Here is a 20,335-nt window from a genome sequence, read left to right on the forward strand (position 1 = left end):
GTGGCCGCCATTCACAAAGCAGAGCAAATGGCACAAGGTAGGTGCTCTGTTTCGTGTGCCTTTCACGGGATGGTGGGGTGGGGGGGCTTCGTTCTGCCACAGATTTCGGGGGGCCGAATGCACTGGCATTCGGCCTCACTGAGATCCATGGCGGAATTCTCCGCCATCCCTAGTATTTGGGAAGAAAAGGAAAACACATGTGTGGAAGTTGGACAATTAATCCATTGAACAAATGAACAACTTTAGATATTTGGGCCTTAATTTCAACCCCTGACTTTCGTGGAGACAACATCTAGATGTAATTAAGCTGAAATCATCCCAGTCTACTCAATCTCTCCTTCAGTTCTCTCGATCACAAGAGGGAAGTTTGGTTGCCCCTGCAGTTGAGATATTTCAGAAGAAGGTAGTTTCACAACTGACATATGGTGCTGAGGTATGGGGATACACGAATGCCTCTATTTTTGAGGTGGTTCAGAACTCTTTTATGAGATCTCTCTTAACTGTGCCCCGGAGTACACCTGGGGCCCTTCTAAGGGCAGAAGTAGGATTGATTTCAGTTAAAACATCTATTCACGCTGCTCTTGCTTTGTATTGGCTCAAGTTGACCCATATGAGCGATTCCCGCCTTCCAAAAAAATGCTTTCAAGAGCAGGTTCAGACCCCATCCCAAAAGTCTTGGGTAAACCTGACCAAACCTATGTTGCAAGCTTATGGAATTGATACTGAGTCCTTTCCTTCTTTCCCTTCTGATAGAGTAAGGCAGAGGCTTAAATAATTTTTTTTCTTTATTCTAAGTGGATGGATTTGGTTACAATCTCACAAATGCCTTATTCTTGCTGGTACCCATTATATAAGACGTCATTTGGTCTGGAGAGTTACTTTACAACTCTGACTGTGCCTCACTTACAGAAATCATTTACAGCTAGGGATGTCAGAGAATTCTGCGACGGATCTCGGTGAGGCTGAATGCCAGTGCATTTGGCCCCCCGAAATCCATCGCAGAACGAAGCCCCCGCTCCCCCAACCCACAAAAGGCGGGTGGGACGAAGTCCCTGCTGCCCCCAACCCACAAAAGGCGCACAAAACGGAGCATTTACCTGCTCCCGTTCATGCTGTTTTGCGAATGGCGGCCGTCCTGCGGCCACCATTCGCTTCCTCTTCATAGCCGTGATAGGCTATGTAAATACTTACGTAGCCTATCACGGCTAACGCAGGGACGCCATTTGCATCCCTGCGGAGGCTGTGATAGGCTACGTAAGTATTTACGCAGCCTATCACGGCAGAGGGAAAAAAACCTAGCGTACACAAATGGCGGCGGCTACGGCGGCCACCATTTGCGTTCCGTTTTTTCACCATTTTTAGCCTACGTAAATATTTACGTAAGCAATTACAGCGAAAAAAAGGGGAATGCAAATAGCGTCCACTATGCTACTTGAGTTCCCCTTTTTTTCACCGTAATTGCTTACGTAAATATTTACGTAGCCTATCATGGCTAAATACAGGGACGCAAATGGCGGCAGCTATGACAGCTGCCATTTGCGTCCCTGCAGGGCTGCCCAGCGGCCAGATGTCCGGCTGCAGGTGGCCGGAGCTGGCTGGTGGCTCCCTGGCTTGGCCGCGGAGTGGAGCCGGCCGGGCAGGATTCCGGGGGGGAGAACCAGTTCGCCTCCCGCCCCATCAAGGATTCTGGGAGGAGGGACGGAGCGCCTCCCCCCCCAGTGGAAACAGAACGGAATGGAAGGTAAGTGTTCCATCCATCCCTATTTACAGCATTGTGTCTACAATGCATGCCCTCTAGGGATGGCAGAGAATTCTTCCATGGATTCCAGTGAGGCCAGATTCGTGGAGGAATGGCCTCCTGCCCCCCTGCCCCCCGCAGAATCCCCCCAGGATGGAACTTACCTGGGGCGGATGTGGTGGATTCAGCGGTGGCAGCGGCTCCAGCGGCTGGTCTCCTGGCCGGCCATGGCCGGCCTGCTGCAGCCGCCATTTTTGCCCTTGCAGCTGTGATAGGCTACGTAAGTATTTACGTAGCCTATCATGGCTAACCCCCCTCCAAAAAACCCCAGCATACGCAAATGGCGGCGGCTATGGCGGCCACCACTTGCGATCCTTATATTTCACTGTTCTAGCCTACGTAAATATTTACGTAGGCTATTACGGCGATAAAAAGGGGAACACAAATAGAATAGTGGGTGCTATTTGCGTTCCTTTATTTTTCATCGTAATAGCCTACGTAAATATTTACGTAGGCTAGAACAGCAAAAAATATGGAACGCAAATGGCAGCCGCCATAGCTGCCGCCATTTGCATACGCTGGTTTTTGTTTTTTGGGGGGGTTAGCCATGGTAGGCTACGTAAATACTTACGTAGCCTATCATGGCAGCCTGGCTGGATGCAAATGGCGGCCGCTATGGCGGCCGCCATTTGCATCTGCACCAGCCCGTCTGCAGCCGGAAATCGGCTGCAGATGGCCCTGGCCGGCTGCTCCATGGAGCCGCCGCAGAGTGGAGCTGGCCAGGCAGAATTCCGGGGGGGAGGACCAGATCGCCTCCCCCCCCGTCGAGGGTTCCGGGGGGAGGGACGGAGCGCCTCCCCCCCACCGCGAATCAGTCCACGAAAAGGTACGTGAGTTTCGTACATCCTTAATGCCCTCTTCTGGCGAGAAGATTTGACAATACCCCAGTCCATCAGAGACTCTGTATCTGTGGGTCTGGGGAGGTTGAAGATGTCTCTCATTACTTACTAATATGCCCTCTCTATGGCCATCCTAGGCATAAATTTCTTGCCATTATTTCCCAGAGCCTCCTAAATAGACACCTTTAGAACAGATATGTGTCCTTCTTTCTGGCACTGATGCTTTCACCACTGGCCAGGTGGCAAAATTTGCCTTGGCAGCAAGGAAAATACGTGCCAAAGCCCAAACAGCCTACTAGGGATGATTTTGTTGGATGTATGAATTTATGTATATACAAATATTTGACTGTACTGTTCTTTCTTTCTTTCTTTCTTTCTTTCTTTCTTTCTTTCTCTCTCTAATGTACATTGTGGTGGCCTATGGCTTTAAGCAATAAAGTATCATATCTTATTAGCCGAATTCATAATACCAGCTTTGGCGATCGCAATTCTTTGGATTGATCTTGTATTTTTGTTGCATTCTCTTTCCCTGTAATTGTAGAGAAAGTTTCTAATGCTTATATAACCACCATGCCACTTTCTTTATAGTTTGTATTTTCCTGAAACAAAGCCTTAAATAGATTTCAATTTACACTTTTGTCTGTAGTGATGTTTTTCTGTTGGGATTAGCTTGGTTACCCACCGGGGTGCTTCAGACCCATTTGGTGCAGGTTCTGAGGTTAAACAGGGCCGAATTTACATGGTGCACACCCCTGGTAAATCATTATCCCCATTTCACCATCATTTCCTCTTTTGGCATTACATTCTAAACATGTTGCTGGTGTGTGCACACTTATAGTAGCTGCTGTTTTTCTGGATGCCGACCCCTCCCCAGGTCCCTCTGGAAGATGAGCAGGCAGGCACATCTTTAACTTGAGTGTTAAGACTAGTGCTGTGCTGAAAATTTCTCCCCCATTTTTTTTCAACCATTCTCATTCAATCTGATAGAAAAGAAATTGCTTTTGAAAAGAAATTCAAAGGAGAGGAAATTTCGGAGAAATTCTCATGGGCTGGGTTTGGGTTTCTCAAGCTTACCTTACTCAGGAGGTGGCTGAGGAGTGAGCACAAATGTCCTGCTTTTCATGGTATACTCATCTCTCCAGCAGCCTATAGCCACCTTGGCTTCCCACACTTCAATTAAAGCCCAGTTTAAGGCACCATGAGGTAATTTCTCCCATAGGGCTTTTTGCAGATCAGGACATGCAGGCAGCCTGGGAGGCTAGCTGGGATTTGGTGAGCTCAAAAACTCCACAGACATAAATTATTAAACATCCTGAATGGAAGCCTCTTTCATGGGGGGAGAAAACTTTCTGGAAATTGGACGACAGATTCTGGCAGAGCACTAACTCCCCCTCATCCCTGGAGCTGGACACAACACTGTCCTCACCTGCATTGCCATGGATGCAAACTGGGGGCCGGCCTGCCAAGACCATTCATGCTGTTTCAGCAAGAAAGCCCCACAAACCCTTACCAAAAAAGAAAGAAGCTGTGCTACAAGCCTTGCCAGTGGGGAGCCTTCCTGGGGAGAAACGGTTGAGAATTTCTCCTCCCCCTGGAGAAATCTGGTGAAATGGTCTCCCAAACCTCTCTGCTCATAAGTAAGTGGAGAATTTCAAGAGGCCGTTTGCACACAGCTCTTGTTAAAACTAAATGTTCGGGTGGGTGAACACTGAAGCACAGATGTTACTCCTCATGGGATTCAGTTTGAGCCATTAATAGCACATTACAAGACAATCACATATATATATTTTCAAGTCTCTTTAAGCAAAAAAACCCCCGAAGACCTTTCTGGTTTTCATGTCATTGCAAGACAGGCTGTTGAATATAAATACAAAAGAAATGCAAGTGGGACTTGCAGCAAAATGTAAAGAACACAAGAACATCAGAAGAGCTGTGCTGGATCAGACCAAAGTCCGATCTAGTCCAGCATTCTGTTCACACAATGGCCACCAGATGCCCCAAGGGGAATCCCAGAAGCAAGACATGTGCACAATAGCACATCATGTTCTCCAGCAATGGGGATTCAGAGGCATATTGCCTCTGATGCTGGAGGTAATGCATAGCCGTCATGACTACTAGTAGTTTCTCCCTCTAAGAGCTTCCTTGACACTGTCTGTTAACCATGCTGGTGACCTTTTGGACCTGGTGCTTCCTGTCCTGACCATCAGGATTCATTCTAGCTGAGCTTCTATTATTGTGGATTTGAGTAATCTCCAAGCATTTTGAATTCCCCTTTCAAACTTCTTTTTGCCAGTTCCTGGTTGTTGGTGAAGTTTCCTTTGGGGGTCCAATGTGACTGTGTGTAGGCTTAATAGGACATGGGAATGACATGCTTGTGCCAAACAAAGGCTTTATGGTTGGAGTCTCCACCGTGGTGCCCCTAGACACCTCTCTTGGAGCCCACCAGGCTCCCTGACTTTAGTGAGTTGGTTGGTGAGCAAAAAAGGGGACTTCACAACGTTCCTATATGCTGGTGGTAGACCTGTGTGATTTGGCCTAAAGAAGCCCTTTCACACAGGTCAGTAGATCACAGTCCACCTTGAAGCTGTTTATGCCAGATAGATTATGTCTAGACATAATGAGATAGGTTTTGTTTCCCCTGCTAGACTGTTGAAGCCCTGGTCTTAGAGAAGGGGTGACTGATTTCCCAGCCTGCGATGCTTCAAGCACCTTCGGGGAAGAGAAGCCCTCTGTCTCCTGAATGTGTGTCTGTTGGCCTGTCAGCTCATGAGCTGGAGAGAGGCATCTAAAAGAGAAGCTTATAAATTCCAGTCTTTGCACTTTGGTCTCACTCCAAGGGTGGTTCACAAGAAGTGGTTCACTCCAAGGGTGAACCACTTCTCACTAGGTGGCCTTCTGGGAAATGAATGGTTTGTAACTCGCCATGCCCACCATGGCAGCCATTTTATGAATGGGCAAGCCCCTTCCCTGATGCCAGCCATTTTGTGAGAGCACCCACAACACTCTCTCAAAATTCCAAATGTGCCCACTGACCCAAAAAGGTTGAGATCCCTGCTTTATGAAGTAGTTGTGTATATACACTGGTGTCTAGAGATGTACTGATTTTGTTAAGTCCATTCCACCTGTGTTTCACAGATTGTCAGGTGTTTCATTCCATCGTCCACTCATTGATAGAATCAGATTTTTTTAAACCAGAATTTTGTTCCACTTGTGTTAGTTTGCCTTAGCTCTAATGCACATTAGTGCAAGTGTGCATTAGCGTAACAGTACAAGTGTACATTAATGAAAGTGTGCAGTAGCACTAATGCTCACTTGTGCTAATGCACCAATGTGCATTAGTTAATGTGCATTAGTGTAATCCCCCCACCCCAAGTGAAAAAGCAGCTCACAGGTCCACAGAATCTGCATGACTTGGAAAAAGCTGGTCTGCTGTGGAATTTGCAGGTCAGATCCATAGAAATCTGAATTCATTTGAATCCATCGTGGATTCCTCCGACTCCTCTATTGGTGCCCTATCAGTCCTGCCCCCACCCCCACCCCACCCCCAAGGCCAATGCTCAAGGTAGTCTCCTGGATGACTTGCACCAATCTCTGCCCCTGCACAGACAACCTTTGCCTCTCCCTATTAAGTTTATGGGTAGTAAAAGCTCTTGAAGAAACAAGGGTTTTTTCAAAGGAAACTCTTCTCAAAGAGGGCAGCAAAAAGGCGCTATTTGGCCTCAGATCTTGTGGTGGGTGGCTTGTGCTGGCAATTTCTGTTTTGTTTCCACTTTGTAAATCTTTGTGGAATGTCTACAGACTGCTGGCACAGCACACTTCATTTTTTTTATTCGGCCCAAGCTGTGTTCTTTTTAAAATCCTGTTTGCAAAAGCATTCTTAGAGCCAGTTTGCACTGGGCTGTGGTGTACTTAATAAGCAGGGGCAAACCTTGAGTGTTGTGTGGCTTGCATGAACTAATGCCTATGTTCTAAATGTATGCAACGGCTAGGGGTGGACGAAAGTCCCTTACCTTTCGCCGAAGCTTCTTCGCGGTGGGGGGGAGGCGCTTCGCTGCTCCCCCCGCGAAGTTCAGGCCGGGGGGGGAGGCTTCCTGCCTCGCCCGGCCGCGAACTCGAAAGTTTAAAAAAAAAAAAAACCCTGATAGGCTACGTGACGATTAACGTAGCCTATCACGGCTAGATTTGCAAAGTCAGCCGTGATAGGCTACGTCAATTGTCACGTAGCCTATCACAAATGGTGATAGATGCAAACGGCGGCAGCTACGGCCGCCGCCATTTGCAGTCCCGGCAGGACAGGATTCGCGGCGGGAAGGACGGGGCGCCTCCCCCACAGACAATTTCAGGGGGGAGGGACGGGGCGCCTCCTTCCTGGCCAGAATTTTGGGGGGAAGGACGGAGCGCTTTCCCCCTACTGCGAATCAAATTTCGTCACAGGTAAGTGACTTTCGTACATCACTAAAAATGTAAAGCCAAGAGGTTGCAGTGCCGTGTTAACCAGCCCTCTCTTTCCTGCTACTCTGTGGTTATTGCTGGCAGGGTAAGTGGATTCTATTCTACTTCAGAGTGCATGTAACATGCAAAGAGTGTCTCTGCAGGAGGCATTTATCGTGCACTTGTAATCATAGGGATGGCAGAGAATTCCACCATGGATTCCAGTGAGGCTGGATTCTTTAGAATCCGGCCCCCCGGAATCCGTGGCGGAACGGCCTCCTGCCCCCCCCCCGACTCCCCTGTGGAATCCCCCCGGGACGGCACTTACCTGGGGCGGATGCAGCGGATTTGGCAGTGGCGGCGGTGGTTCCGGCAGCAGTGGCTCCAGTGGCGGCGGCAGCGGCGGCTCCGGCAGCTGGTCTCCTGGCCAGCCGCGGCTGGGCTGCTGCCGATCCCATTGCCGTCCTTGCAGCCATGATAGGCTACGTAAGAATTTACATAGCCTATCATGGCTAATCCCCCCCCCCAAAAAAAACCAAGCGTACGCAAATGGCAGTTCCCATTTGCGTTCCCTATTTTTCGCAGATTTATCTTACGTAAATATTTATGTAAGATAAAATGGTGAAAAAAAGGGGAACACAAATAGCATAGTGGACGCTATTTGCGTTCCTTTATTTTTCACCGTTCTAGCCTACGTAAATATTTAAAAAATAGGGAACGCAAATGGCGGCTGCCATAGCCGCCGCCATTTCGCATGCTGGGATTGGGTTTTTTTGCCCAGCCGTGATAGGCTACGTAAAGACTTACATAGCCTATCACGGCTGCCTGGCTGGATGCAAATGGCGGCTGCCATAGCCAGTCCACACCAGCCAGTCCGCACCAGCCAGTCCGTGGCCGGAAATCTGGCTGCGGACGGCCCTGGCTGGCTGCTCCGTGGAGCCGCCGCGGAGCAGAGCCAGCTGTCGAGGATTCTGGGGGGAGGACTGGATCGCCTCCCCCCTGTCAGGGATTCTGGGGGGGCGGGGACAGAGCACCTCCCCCCCATGAACAGAATCTGCGAAAAGGTAAGTGACTTTCGTACATCCCTATGTAATCGTCCTGTCACAGAAGTTCGCAGGTCCTTTTCATGACCTCGTCAACCTCAGATGCCTCTCCTGTTGTTTTAAAGTGGGAATCTGCCATTTTATAAAACCCTGAAAATGCCATAATAAATCAAAAGTGCGCAATAAAACAGCGCCATCTGCTGGTGGTATAAAGGAAACCTATGGAAAGGAAACTGGCAAAAACAAGCGGGGAAGGAGCGTGTGTATTGTACCTAGGGATGTCAGAGAAGTCCACCATGAATTCAAATGAGTCTGGATCTCTGGAATCTTTGGAATTCGTGGCGGGATGGCTCCACTTACCTCTGCCCCAGGAGGATTCTGTCTGGAACAGCACTCGGCTTGAGGCCTTAACCAGACCTGTTCACCTCACTTTTTCTTCAAAAAATGGTGATCAGCAGGATGTGCCCATAGACTGATATGCAAAATAGAGCTGTGAATCTTGCATATAAGTCTATGGGCACATCCTGGCAATCGCCATTTTTTAAAGAAAAATGGCAATCGGCGCAGAGGCGAATGGGCCAGGTTAGCCTCCCTCAAGCCGGGCGGCTCTGCGGAATCCTCACAGAGAGGAGCTGCTCCAGAGGATTCTGGGGGGAGGAACAGATCGCCCCCCTGGGCTACCCAGCATTATACCCACAAAGACTCTGGAAGACAAAGCCTTGGTAATTCTATGGGATTTTTTGCTAATGTGGAGAAGCCCAAAGTCTACAATCTAGTTGTGTCTGTGAAGGCAGAATTCTTTGAATCTGCAGGCCAGCAATATTGGCCCATTTCTTTTTAGTTCACTCTTGTGCCTCAATGTCCCTGTCCTGTTTTTGTATGCCTGCTTGGAACCAGCATGGTCGGGCATCTGCCAATGGCTCTTCCCCGATGGGGGCTCACTGCCAATCCCTGGAACCTCCCGGCCCTGCTGTCCCCCCTCACTGTGGCTACCTGGTCAGCCAGCCTCTCCAACTGAGAGAGAGGCAGCACTAACCACCCTACGCCTGTTCCTCTGGGAGGTGCTGTAGAGTGGACCCAGAATCCCCTATCAGGAAGGAAGTACAAGCTTACAGCTGCAACCCTATGGATGTTTACCTGAAAGCAAGCCCCACTGAACACAGTGGGATTTCATTCGAGTGAACATGCAAGGCCAGCTCCAGGCTTGAGGTGGCCCTTGGCAAAGTACCCTGTGGTACCCCCTTCCCCTGGTGGGGTTACTTCAGCGATGCAATACCTCAGGCCTGGGGGACAAATCTAGCCCTTTGGGGGTCCCCAGAGCACCATGACCGGTCCCTCTGGGCTGGTTCCCTTTTCCCCAACCACCAATTGTTTGTGTCATGCCCTACCTGGAAGGGGATTCGTCTGAGGAAGAAGAGGAGGTGGAGAGCCAGCACAATGGGCCCCAGCCAGAGCTAAGCAAGGGACAGGAGGCCTTGGCTGACAGTCCTCCCCTGGGAACATTACAGGAGCAACCTGGCCCCTCTTGAGTAGGGATGGTGGAGAATTCCGCCACGGACTCCAGTGAGGCTGGTTTCTAAAAAATCTGGCCCCCCGGAGTCCGTGGCGGAACGGACCACTCATCTCTGCCACCCCGCGAAGTTTGCGCTGGCCAGATCCTACCTGCTGCTGGCCAGGTCCGGGTCTGTCCGCTCACTCCGCTGCCGTCCACTGCTAGTCTGCAGATGCAAATGGCATCCAGCGTAGTGGATCGAAGTTGTTTGGGTTCTTGTTGTTTTTGGCAATTATCATTATTATTTAGGGATGGTGGAGAATTCCGCCACGGATTTCAGTGAGGCCGAATGCACTGGCATTCGGCCCCCTGAAATCCGTGGCGGAACAGCCTGCCCCCCCACCCCCCCATGGATCCTCCCCAGGATGAGACTTACCTGGGGCAGATGTTCCGGACAGCGGCGGCTCCAGCAGCGGCTTCGGTGGCGGCTCCAGCAGCGGCTGGTCTTCCGACCAGCTGCCGCCACCACCGCCATTTGCAGTCTGGTCTTTCTTTTTTTTTTACCCAGACGTGATAGGCTACATAAAGACTTACGTAGCCTATCACGTCTGCGTAAAAAAAAGAAAAAAATACGTAGGCTAAAACGGCGAATCAAAAAGGAATGCAAATAGCGCACACTACGCTATTTGCATTCCCCTTTATTTTCACCGTAATAGTCTACGTAGACTAAAATGGCGAAAAATAAGGAACGCAAATGGTGGCCGCTGTAGCTGCTGCCATTTGCGTACGGGGTTTTTATTTTTTAACCCAGACGTGATAGGCTACGTAAATATTTACATAGCCTATCATGGTTAAATACAGGGACACAAACGGCGGCGGCTATGGCAGCTGCCATTTGCGTCCCTGCTATCCAGCAGCCAGATGTCCGGCTGCTGGCGGAGCTGGCCGGTGGCTCCGCAGAATTCCCGTGGAGCGGATCCAGCCGAGCAAGACTCCGGGGGAGCGCCTCCCCCACCAATGAGGATTCCAGGGGGAGGGACGGAGAGCTTCCCCCCCCCACAAAGCAGATCCGTGAAACGGTAAGTGACTTTCGTACATCCCTATTATTATTACAGCCTGATCCTACAGGAATCCCAGTCGTTAAGTCCCAGTGTGATCAACAGGACTTACTCCCACATGTGTACCTAAGACTGCAACTGTATATTTTAAAGAACCCGTTTGTGACCTGGTGACCTCCAGATGTGTTGCACTACAACTCCCATCATCTCAGCCAACATGACAATTAGGCATGTTGGCTGGGTGATGGGAATTGTAATCCAACACAACAGGAGTTGTGCCAGGTCACGGAAGGGTGCTTTAAAGTAATGCCACTGGCAAACTAAAACTCAAACCCAAACTAAAAGGAATAAATTTAGTAAAATACCAATTTTCTCCCCTGATACCAAATTAATAATAAATAAAATAAAAATAATTTCTCATCTCCTGTTGAAAAACCTACTGGGCAAACATCTTTCTAGGCAAAAAAAGGCAAAATAAAAAGCTTTTCTAGGCAAAAACAGATATATTTATTATTTTATGAAATAAGTTTTTTCTAAAAAAAATAAGAATAAGAATAAACTGCATGTGCATAAAGAAAATCATAAATGTTTCTGGTTATAAAGATATGACAATCAACATTAGAGCAGAATCTTTTCAAGGGGAAAGAAATGCCTCCCTGTGCAATGTATTTTCTTGGCCAAACACATTTTCTCTTTGCAAACATGGTATCAATTAACATTATGGCTTAGAAGCTGCCCTACACATATTTATTCAGAAGCAAACCCTACTGAATTCAATCACACTTATTCTCTGCAAATATATTTTCAGGCTACAGCCTTACATGACAGTCCTCACCATGTCTACATGGAAGTAAGGGCCACCAATTTCTCCTTCCAAGTAAACAGGCTCTGGGTTTCAAGCCTTCATTTCACCAAAGGCAACATGCTGTAAAAGAACCCGCCTTACCTCACAGCAGTTTCCATCCTTCAAACTGTTGACAACCACAGGAAGAAACGAAAGCGACAAAAAAAGAAAAGCGGCATCAAGTGCTAATGTGTTACCCGTTCCTGTCACCGTGACAGTGTCACGCTGATTTTCCCACCATCTCAATCTCTTTACGGTAACACAGGTCTTAAAACCTTCTTGAGGAATTCTTCAGAACTGCTTGGGGCTGAAGATGGGAGCTATGACTGTACTAAAGGAAATCCTGCATCTGGGCTAAAAAAAAAGAAAAAAGGACACTCACCACCAAAGCTTTTGGAGTAGAAACAAATCAAACAGATGATATCAGCTTTGCCATGAGAGGAACCGCTTGGCTGCTGGGTGTTGTGTGACAATCCCACTTCTTTGCGTCCCTGCCCTATTTTACATCCTATTTTTATTTCCCCATTAGAAGGCCAATGTTATGTAGTTGTGGTCTGTGACCAGGAAGTTCAAATCTGAAATCAGTCAAGAGCGCTGGTGCAGTGCAGCCTGGGCTTACTGGGTCAAAGCACTGGGCTTTTTTGATCAGCAGAGACAATAATGAAATCTGTCACTTCCCTCAGACTTCCCTGTTCCCTTTGAGCTTACAGTAGCTGCAATTCTCATAGTAGCTGGGAGGTGGGGCAGGATTTTCCCAGCAGCAAATCGTGAGCAAGGATGAACAAATCTGTCAATTTCAGTTTCTTTCTCATTTTTCCAACCTTACGTTCAGTTCATTTTGAACTGAGAGCCAGTGTGGTGTAATGGTGAGAGTGTTGGACTGGGAGCCAGGAGATCTGGGTTCTAATCCCCACTTGACCATGGAAGCTCACTGGGTGACTTTGGGCCAGTCACAGACTCTCAGCCCAACCTACCTCGCAGGGTTGTTGTTATGAGGATAAAATGGAGAGGAGAGGAGGTGGATAATGTAAGCTGCCTTGGGTTCCTTGCAAGAGGAAAAACGGTGGGATATAAATGCAGTAAATAAATAAAACTCTGAGAATTTCTAAGGGTGCAGTCCTATGGCTGCTAGACAGCATCTAGATGGCCATAGGATTTTTTGGTTTCTGGGAAACAAGCTTGGAGCCAGTGCTCCAAGCTCCATTCCCAGAAATCCAACCCCCTGCCCTTTCCCCCACTGCCTCATAGGAAGTGTGGGTCGTCCCCTGCTCCATGCTTGGAAAAACAGCATGGAGCAGTTGAAAATGGGGTGTTCCTGGGGGTGGGGACTGCAAAAGCGCCAGTATGATGCTTCCTATTTGCCATCTGGCCTCCCCCCCACTTGCTCCGAGGTGCCCCGGTTAGACAGCCAAAACTGGCTGTCTATCCACAAATGCAGGGTGGCCAGAATACAGAAGAGAGGATCCCCTCTGTGCTTCACCCACCCTGCATTGGATAGTCAGTCACCTCCAAGTTCAGAGGCAGCTGAATATCCCCATAGGATTGCGCCCTAAGTCTTCAGTTCAATTCATCCCAAATTTTGAGAATGTTTTTGTTTAAGTTCATATGAAAATGCATTAGCATTTTTGTGCACATTTCTCCTAATGCCTGCAGTTTTGTATGCATTTTTGCCTAATATACACATTTTTTGCAAGCCACAGAATGCATTTTGAAACATAACTTCCTCTAATATATACAGTTTTGTATAGGGATGTACGAATCCCTTACCTGGCTCCGTTCCGGGGCATCCGCGGTGGGGGGGAGGTGCTCCATTCCTCCCCCTGGAATCCTTCCCTGCTGGCTCCATTCTGTGACGACTCTGCAGAGTTCTGTGCAGACTCCGCAGCCTGAATTCTGACTGCTGCTGAACTGCTGCAGCCACAAATGGCGGCCCCTATGCCAGCCACCATTTGCGTCCCTGGCAAGCCGTGATAGGCTATGTAAGTATTTACGTAGCCTATCACGACAAAAGGCAGGGACGCAAATGGCAGCAGCCACGCCATTTGTGTGGCTGCCTTTTGCCATGATAGGCTATGTAAATACTTATGTAGCCTATTACGGCAAAGAAGAGGGGCGCAAATGGCATAGCGGCCACCATTTGCACCCCGGCTCTTTGCTGTGATAAGCTACGTAAGTATTTACATAGCCTATCACGGCAAAAGGCAGCCATGCAAATGGCAGCTGCTACGAAAGCCGCCATTTGCGGCCGCAGCAGCTCGGCAGTGGCCGGAAGACGAGGGAGAGCCAGGTAGACTCCATCCCTGGGGGATTCTGCGGGGTGGCGGGGGGGGGGGAGGCCATTCTGCCACAGACTCTGGAGGGCCAGATTGTAAAGAATCTGTCCTCACTGGAGTCCGTGGCAGAATTCTCTGACATCCCTACTTTTGTATGCATTGTTTTGAGTGGAGAACTCCGTTGCAAAATCAGAGAAGTGTGAATTTCGAAGGATAAGTGAATTACAGTTTATGTAGTGGTTCAAAAGTGTGAAATTAGGTAAGTTCACATTAAAATAGGAACTGAATTCCCCCCCATCCCTAATAGTGAGCTATATCCCATCCATACATATATAATATGTACACATTATACAACACACACACACATGGATCAACACAGCTAGCTGAATTTTTGGGGTCTCCTTAAGGACACAACTCTGAAGATTGTCACAGTGAGTGCCTCCACTTCAAAGAAAAATAAGTGACAGCCTTGCAGGGTTGTGGTGAAGGTTGCTAGAACCATGTGTATGGAGTGCTTTGCACATTTAAGAGGAATGTGATTAATATTCACCAATGTGTTGCATCTGACTGCATTTTCAGCAGCAGTGCTTTATTTGATTTATTTACTACAGAATAAATAAATACATTACCAGGTGCCAAGTGGCCCTGCATTCTCTGGGGCTGGGAGGTATTCCGATCTCCCCATCTGACTCCACAGGTGGGGCATCTGCCGTGGGTGAGTCAGGGACTAATTCTGTGGGTCCTTCCAGATCCTCTCCTGCAGATGAACCTGGTACAGCCTCTCCTGGGATACTGCTGGGGGTGACTTGAGATTCCACACCATCTTGATCCACATCTGAGGAGTCATCCTAGGTCCAGGCCAGGCATAACAAACCCATAATTCGTCCCCTGGTAACCAGGGCCAGAACAGCTGTTGAACAGTAAGCAAATACAGGAAGTATTCAGTGATGTGTAGCAGAGGAAGGATACTCAGACAGTTATCCCTGATGTAAGGATGTATGTGTGTGCATGTTATACATTTCCAAGGGTGGCCCTGTTTTTATCTGGAAAATATAGGGATTCTGTCCCAGGACTGAGCAGCAGGCTGATGTCAGAGGTGAGATGGGGGGACAGAACCAAAACGTACAAAGGAACACACCAGAGCCAAGCAGACTTTGTTGTCCCATCCCAAGCAGGATGCTTTTTATAGCCCTTCCTGCCCAGGAAAGCCCAATGGTGTCAGGTTTCCCTTTGCCCCCACGGATCTTCAAATGCCGAATCAAACACAGACAAGAGGCTTCAATCTACAGCTTTTAATTTCATTGCCACAAAGGGACATACACATGCAAATTCTCAGTGACTCTCAGTCTGCAAGGAAATGCCTTCAGGGGGTTCAAAAGGTAGCTACGAAAGTTGCCCACCCTTTGAAAGAAGGTGGGCTTACTAGCCTAACTTAAGGGGTAGGAGGTCTCTCTCTCTCTCTCTCGCAAGGCTTCTAAGCATCACTGTTCGCTCAGGGCCAGTCAGGAAGACCTCCTGAGTTCTGCCCCAGCCATCTCCCTCTTGGCTCTGTGTCTGCACCTTGCATCTATTAATTCAGATTTGCCAAGCACCATGTCTCCCTGTATCTCTAACGGGGGGGCCGGGGGAAGAGGGACCTTCCTCCAGCTGCACCTTCGAAATCTAAGGAGCCTGCCTCACCATCTCTGGAATAGCCTGGTAACAGTCCTCCCCCATGTCTGGCAGCTCTCCTTCAGACTCTGAACTGCTCTCACACTCCCTGCACTCAGAAGCGCAAAAAATGTGTACATTAGGCAAAACTGCATACAAAACTGCAGGCATTAGGAGAAATGTGCACAAAAATGCTGATGCATTTTCATGTGAACTTAAACGAAAACATTCTCAAAATTTGGGATGAACTGAACTGAAGACTTAGGGCGCAATCTTATGGGGATTTTCAGCTGCCTCTGAACTTGGAGGCGACTGACTATCTGGCCAGGTTGAGTGGGCAGGGCCAGTCCAGACCCTGAGCATCCTTCACTGCCAGGAAGATGCTCCAGGCTGCAGTTCCTCCAGTTCACCACAGGATGCTGCTGCACACACAGAGACCTGAAAGTTCCGGTTCGAATCCTGGCAGCTCCTGACAGTATGCTATCTCGCAGCCTAAACTACACCCATTTGCTCTGTGGATGAAACAGGATGACCTCAAAAGGGCTAGATGCGCCTGATCTCGCCTGACCTCAGAAGCTAAGCAGGGTCAGCCCTGGTTAATACTTGGATGGGAGACTGCCTGGTAGTCAGGCTTCCTGCATTAAGCAGGGGGTTGGACCGGATGGTCTTGTAGGTCCCCTCCAACCCTATGGGTCTATGAATCTATGTATCTTGGCCCAAGCTCCCAATGGCAGAAGGGATACCATACAAAGTGGGAAACAGCTCGGTGGAAAATGGAGAACCAAGCAGAGCGGGGACTGTGTATAGTGTGTTAGAAACAAAGGCAAGCTGCCATTTTAAAGTAGAAACATAAAATGATCCTTCCAGCACTTCTCTCATCCTGCCACACCTGGGTTCTCCCCATGGTCTACTCATGAGTCCTGAGATGGTAGAATAGGTTTTCCCCACTTCACACTGCACATGCGGGAATCAATGCGTCCCTGTGCAAACCCCCCCCCCCCATTCCTGTAAGCAGAAACCTAGCATTACAAAGAGGAGACCTTTCTTACTAGCTTCTTAACTTAGGGGAGTTAGGAATTTTTTTTTTGGGGGGGAGAATTAAAAAATGCCATTCTCCCACCAGCAGTCTGAAGTGTCATGGTTCACTCCACTGCCTCGTTATGTTGTATGTACAGGGCAGTACCCTTTGCTCATTCTCATTCTCTCTCTCTCTCTCTCTCTCTCTGTAGCACTAGTATTGTTGCAAGCTGCTTTTGGAGGGCAGTGCAGTAGCATTCCCTAGCACTCTTGGGAGCTTTGGGGCTGCATAGTGATGCATCTTCCAAAAGGGATGGGTGTGGATCTTTTTGCCGCAAGGTGAAGTCTATTTCCCTCCTGTAATGAGACGTGTACAGCCTCTGGATCCAAGACCGTCACACCAGTGAATGCTTGAATGCTTCAAGCAGGTTGTCTGTTTCAGGTGTGGGTATGTTTTTTCTAATGCATCTTGCCATTTTATTGGCTCAAATATTGTTGTTATTTTTACTTTTAAGACCATTTATATCCCGCTTTTCTGTTTCAGTAAAAACACTCAAGGTGGCTTGCACACTTTTGCTTTGTGCTTCAAAAACTTGTCCAAGAAGGGAAGATGGAGGTGGTGTTGAGACTGACACAAGGGCTAGCCATTCAAGACTGTGCACAGCCCTGATTCAAGGAGGGAAGATGATGCATTGCCAAGCCAATCAGCACTGTGAATCTGGTCTGTCTTGGAAACTCCAGAAATAGGTTTCCCTTGACTTAATCCAAGGGGGACAGATTGAAATGTGATGGGTGGTCTTCCAAAGCAGGCTCCCCATTAAAATCATTTTCGTCTTCATGCATCCTAAAGCAAAAGTGGGAATGGGCGTATGTGCTGAATGGCTACAGAGAGAGGTGTGGGTGCTCTCTGAACTGTTGTGGGCCTAACCCCAGGGTGGCGAACTGTGCAAAAGAACTTTCCAGCCACATATCTACCTCCCTTCATGTTCTCTGCCTCAATCCCTCCTCTGGTTGAGAGGAGGTCTCATAGCGGGAGGAGGCTTCATCCAGTAGCCCATCGTCTGCTACTGCAGGGCCTTCAAGGCTGGAAGATGTGGCTTCACCAGACTTTTCGGACTCAGAGGGCACCCCTCCAGTGCTGTCCTCACTGCCTCCATTCCATAGGCACCAGCAACTGCGTAATCAGACAATGGGCCTTTAAGAAGTAGGCAGCTTCTCAGAGGGGGGCAGAGTTAACAGCAGGTCCAGACCTGCCAGCCCTCGTAAGCCTTCAGAAGTAGGGATGTCACGGAAGTTTGGGAGGCCAAGCGGGGGGGGGAGGAGTCTGCTGGACTCCACCACCTTCCCGAACTTCCGTGACACACCTGGCTTCCTGGACTCCAGCCTGTGGACGACTGCACTTGCCAGACTCGGCATACACCTAGTCACTAGTCAGGCAAGGGCGGTGATCTGCAGACTGGAGTCCAGGAAGTCAGGTGTGTGTGGGTGGAGTCCACCAGACTCCACCCCCTTCCCAGTTTCCTCTGACATCCCTAGATTCATCCTTGTCTTTAGACGCACTAGGAGCTTCTGAGGTGAGGAGTGCCTGTTACCAACTCTGGTTGGTACGTCAGCTACGCCCTACGTCTATCCCTGCTGGACTACATGGACCCTCGGTCTGCTCCAGCAGGTCTCTTCTGATGTCCTTATGTTATGTTCTTATACTGAAACCGAAAAATAAGAATAAAAAGTGACTAGTGCAGCAGTTCAGCAACCAAGGGTTCGGGGTTTCAGAACATGTCCCACCCTTAAGGGCAGCTTAAAAATAAGTGGGTGTGTAGCTTTTTTTTTTTTTTAACAGCACAGCTACTGATGAAGGCTGAAGCGGGAACATTTCTCTTTAATACATTTTTGAATACTCTGTTGTTAGTCTGTCTGTCTTTCTTATCCATTTTACCTTAAGACCGACAGCATACACAGTAGATCCAGAGCCTCCGTGTTGTTTTGCTCCTGTGCCGCTTTACACCAACCTCTCTCTCTCTCTCTCTCTCTCTCTCTCTCTCTCTCTCTCTCTCTCTGCATAAAGATACATAAATAAGTTGTCACAGAGAGGAAGGCCAGGATCTCTTCTCGATCATCCCAGAGTGCAGGACACGGAATAATGGGCTCAAGTTACAGGAAGCCAGATTCCGGCTGAACATCAGGAAAAACTTCCTGACTGTTAGAGCAAGACGACAATGGAACCGATTCCCTAGGGAGGTGGTGGGCTCTCCCACACTGGAGGCTTTCAAAATGAGGCTGGACAGCCATCTGTCAGGGATGCTTTGACTTGGATTCCTGCATTGAGCAGGGGGTTGGTCTCCATGGTCTTATAGGCCCCTTCCAACTCTACTATTATGATTCTATGAAGAAAAGGTATACTAAAACTGCAAAGTAAGCATAAGAAGTGACCAGTGCAACAGGCCAACAATTAAGGGCCGAATGGTACATATAGTTTCATTTGATATATAATGCAACCATGGAGGCTACAATCTGTGATGGAAGACCAGTAGAGTGAGGGCCTTCTTGACTATGTCCCCACAAATGTGTTTGTGCTAAAGATTGTTTTCTTGATGGCTGGAAAGCGCAGATGGTGAGTAGATGTGGCGGGGCTAGGAAATGATGCAGGGTTTTTGGAGAGGAACAGCAGAAATTATCAGATCTGTAACGTCCTGTTTTTTAGCTTCTTTCTGTCACCTCTTAAGTCTCCATTTGGTTATAGAACTGATTCAGTATATAACAGGGGTAGGCAACATTGTGCCCTCCAGGTGTTTTGGACTACAACACCATAATTGGCCAAGCTGGCTGGGGCTTATGGGAGGTGTAGTTCAAAATATCTGGAGCACATCAGGTTGTCTACTCTCTGGTATATGCAAAAAATCAAGAAATGACTAATACTTCAGTAACAAGTAGGATCTGCCTCAACATGTTGCAGTATGGGGGCAGTGGAGGCTGGTGGCTCTGATTTTGGTGGGGCTGTAAATCCATTCCCGGTTTCAGTCAAAACCAGTCAGAACTCTAAATGAGCTATCCAAGGTGCTGAAGCCAATCCCCAAAATGGGTCTAGTACCTTGGATAGCTCCTTTAGAGTTTTGACTGGTTCTGATTGAAACCTGGAATGGATTCACAGCACCACCAAAATTGAGGACACCAGCCTCCACTGGTATGGGGTGTTCCTTTTCAGTGATCCAGCCTGCTAGCCAATCCATTTCCCCTATCCACCAGATTTTCTTTCCCTCCTGAGAGAGTCATTTGACATGTTGTGCTCATTCAGTCTGCTCAATTCTCATTGGCTGATTTTGGGTTGTTGTTTTTTTCTCTAAAGATTTTTTCCCCCTAATTTCTTTTTGTACTTCCGCAAACGTTGGAGTTGCTCCCAAGCCATCTGATACTTCCCTCTTGTGCATAGATGGTGCCATTTGGGCTACATAAGGGCTGCCACTCACAGAAAGAGTTTGCTGTTACTATAGAATAACAGCCAAAGGTGACCTAGAAATGGAAAGATCACAGGATCAAATACAGAAGAAAGGTTAAAAAGTTCCCAGAATGCATCCAGGCTGTCAAACATACACACCTAGTTAGATTCCAGGAAGTCAGGGTCAGGGAAGGAAAAGTAAAATTAGAACTTATTTTGAAAGCTGGAACTGTTTTGTAATCCTTTTGAATAGCAATTTTACTCAGATGTTTTTGATGGAAATATTGGTGTCCTGAAAGGTGGGGGGTCAGGTTTGATGGGGGAGTTTGTTATTGTTGTTGTCAGGATTGATTCTGAGCGCAGGGAGATAGTTAGCAGCTCAGATTCAGAAGAGGAACAGCCAGAACCGGGTGATGCATTTTCCCAAGCCAGTTCAGATATGGGTAGGCGTGCTTCT

The 20,335-nt window shown here is 48.3% G+C and overlaps 1 protein-coding gene across 7 annotated transcripts in view; it reads right to left on the reverse strand.

Moving 5' to 3' along the window:
* LOC146338574 (putative P2Y purinoceptor 10) overlaps window positions 1–12,182 on the reverse strand; it is a 65,866-nt gene extending 53,684 nt beyond the window's left edge. For 6 of the 7 annotated variants that reach the window (XM_084814057.1, XM_084814056.1, XM_084814060.1 and 3 more), the window contains exon 1: window positions 11,608–11,868. The gene's annotated coding sequence lies outside the window, so the exon portion shown is untranslated. The other variant, XM_084814059.1, reaches the window with a different exon arrangement.
* Between the last annotated feature and the right edge of the window lie 8,153 nt (window positions 12,183–20,335).

The sequence above is a fragment of the Heloderma suspectum genome, chromosome 9, assembly GCF_057233095.1.
Source record: "Heloderma suspectum isolate Gila_16-S chromosome 9, 16-S_ref, whole genome shotgun sequence".
In the NCBI taxonomy this organism is placed as follows: Eukaryota; Metazoa; Chordata; class Lepidosauria; order Squamata; family Helodermatidae; genus Heloderma; species Heloderma suspectum.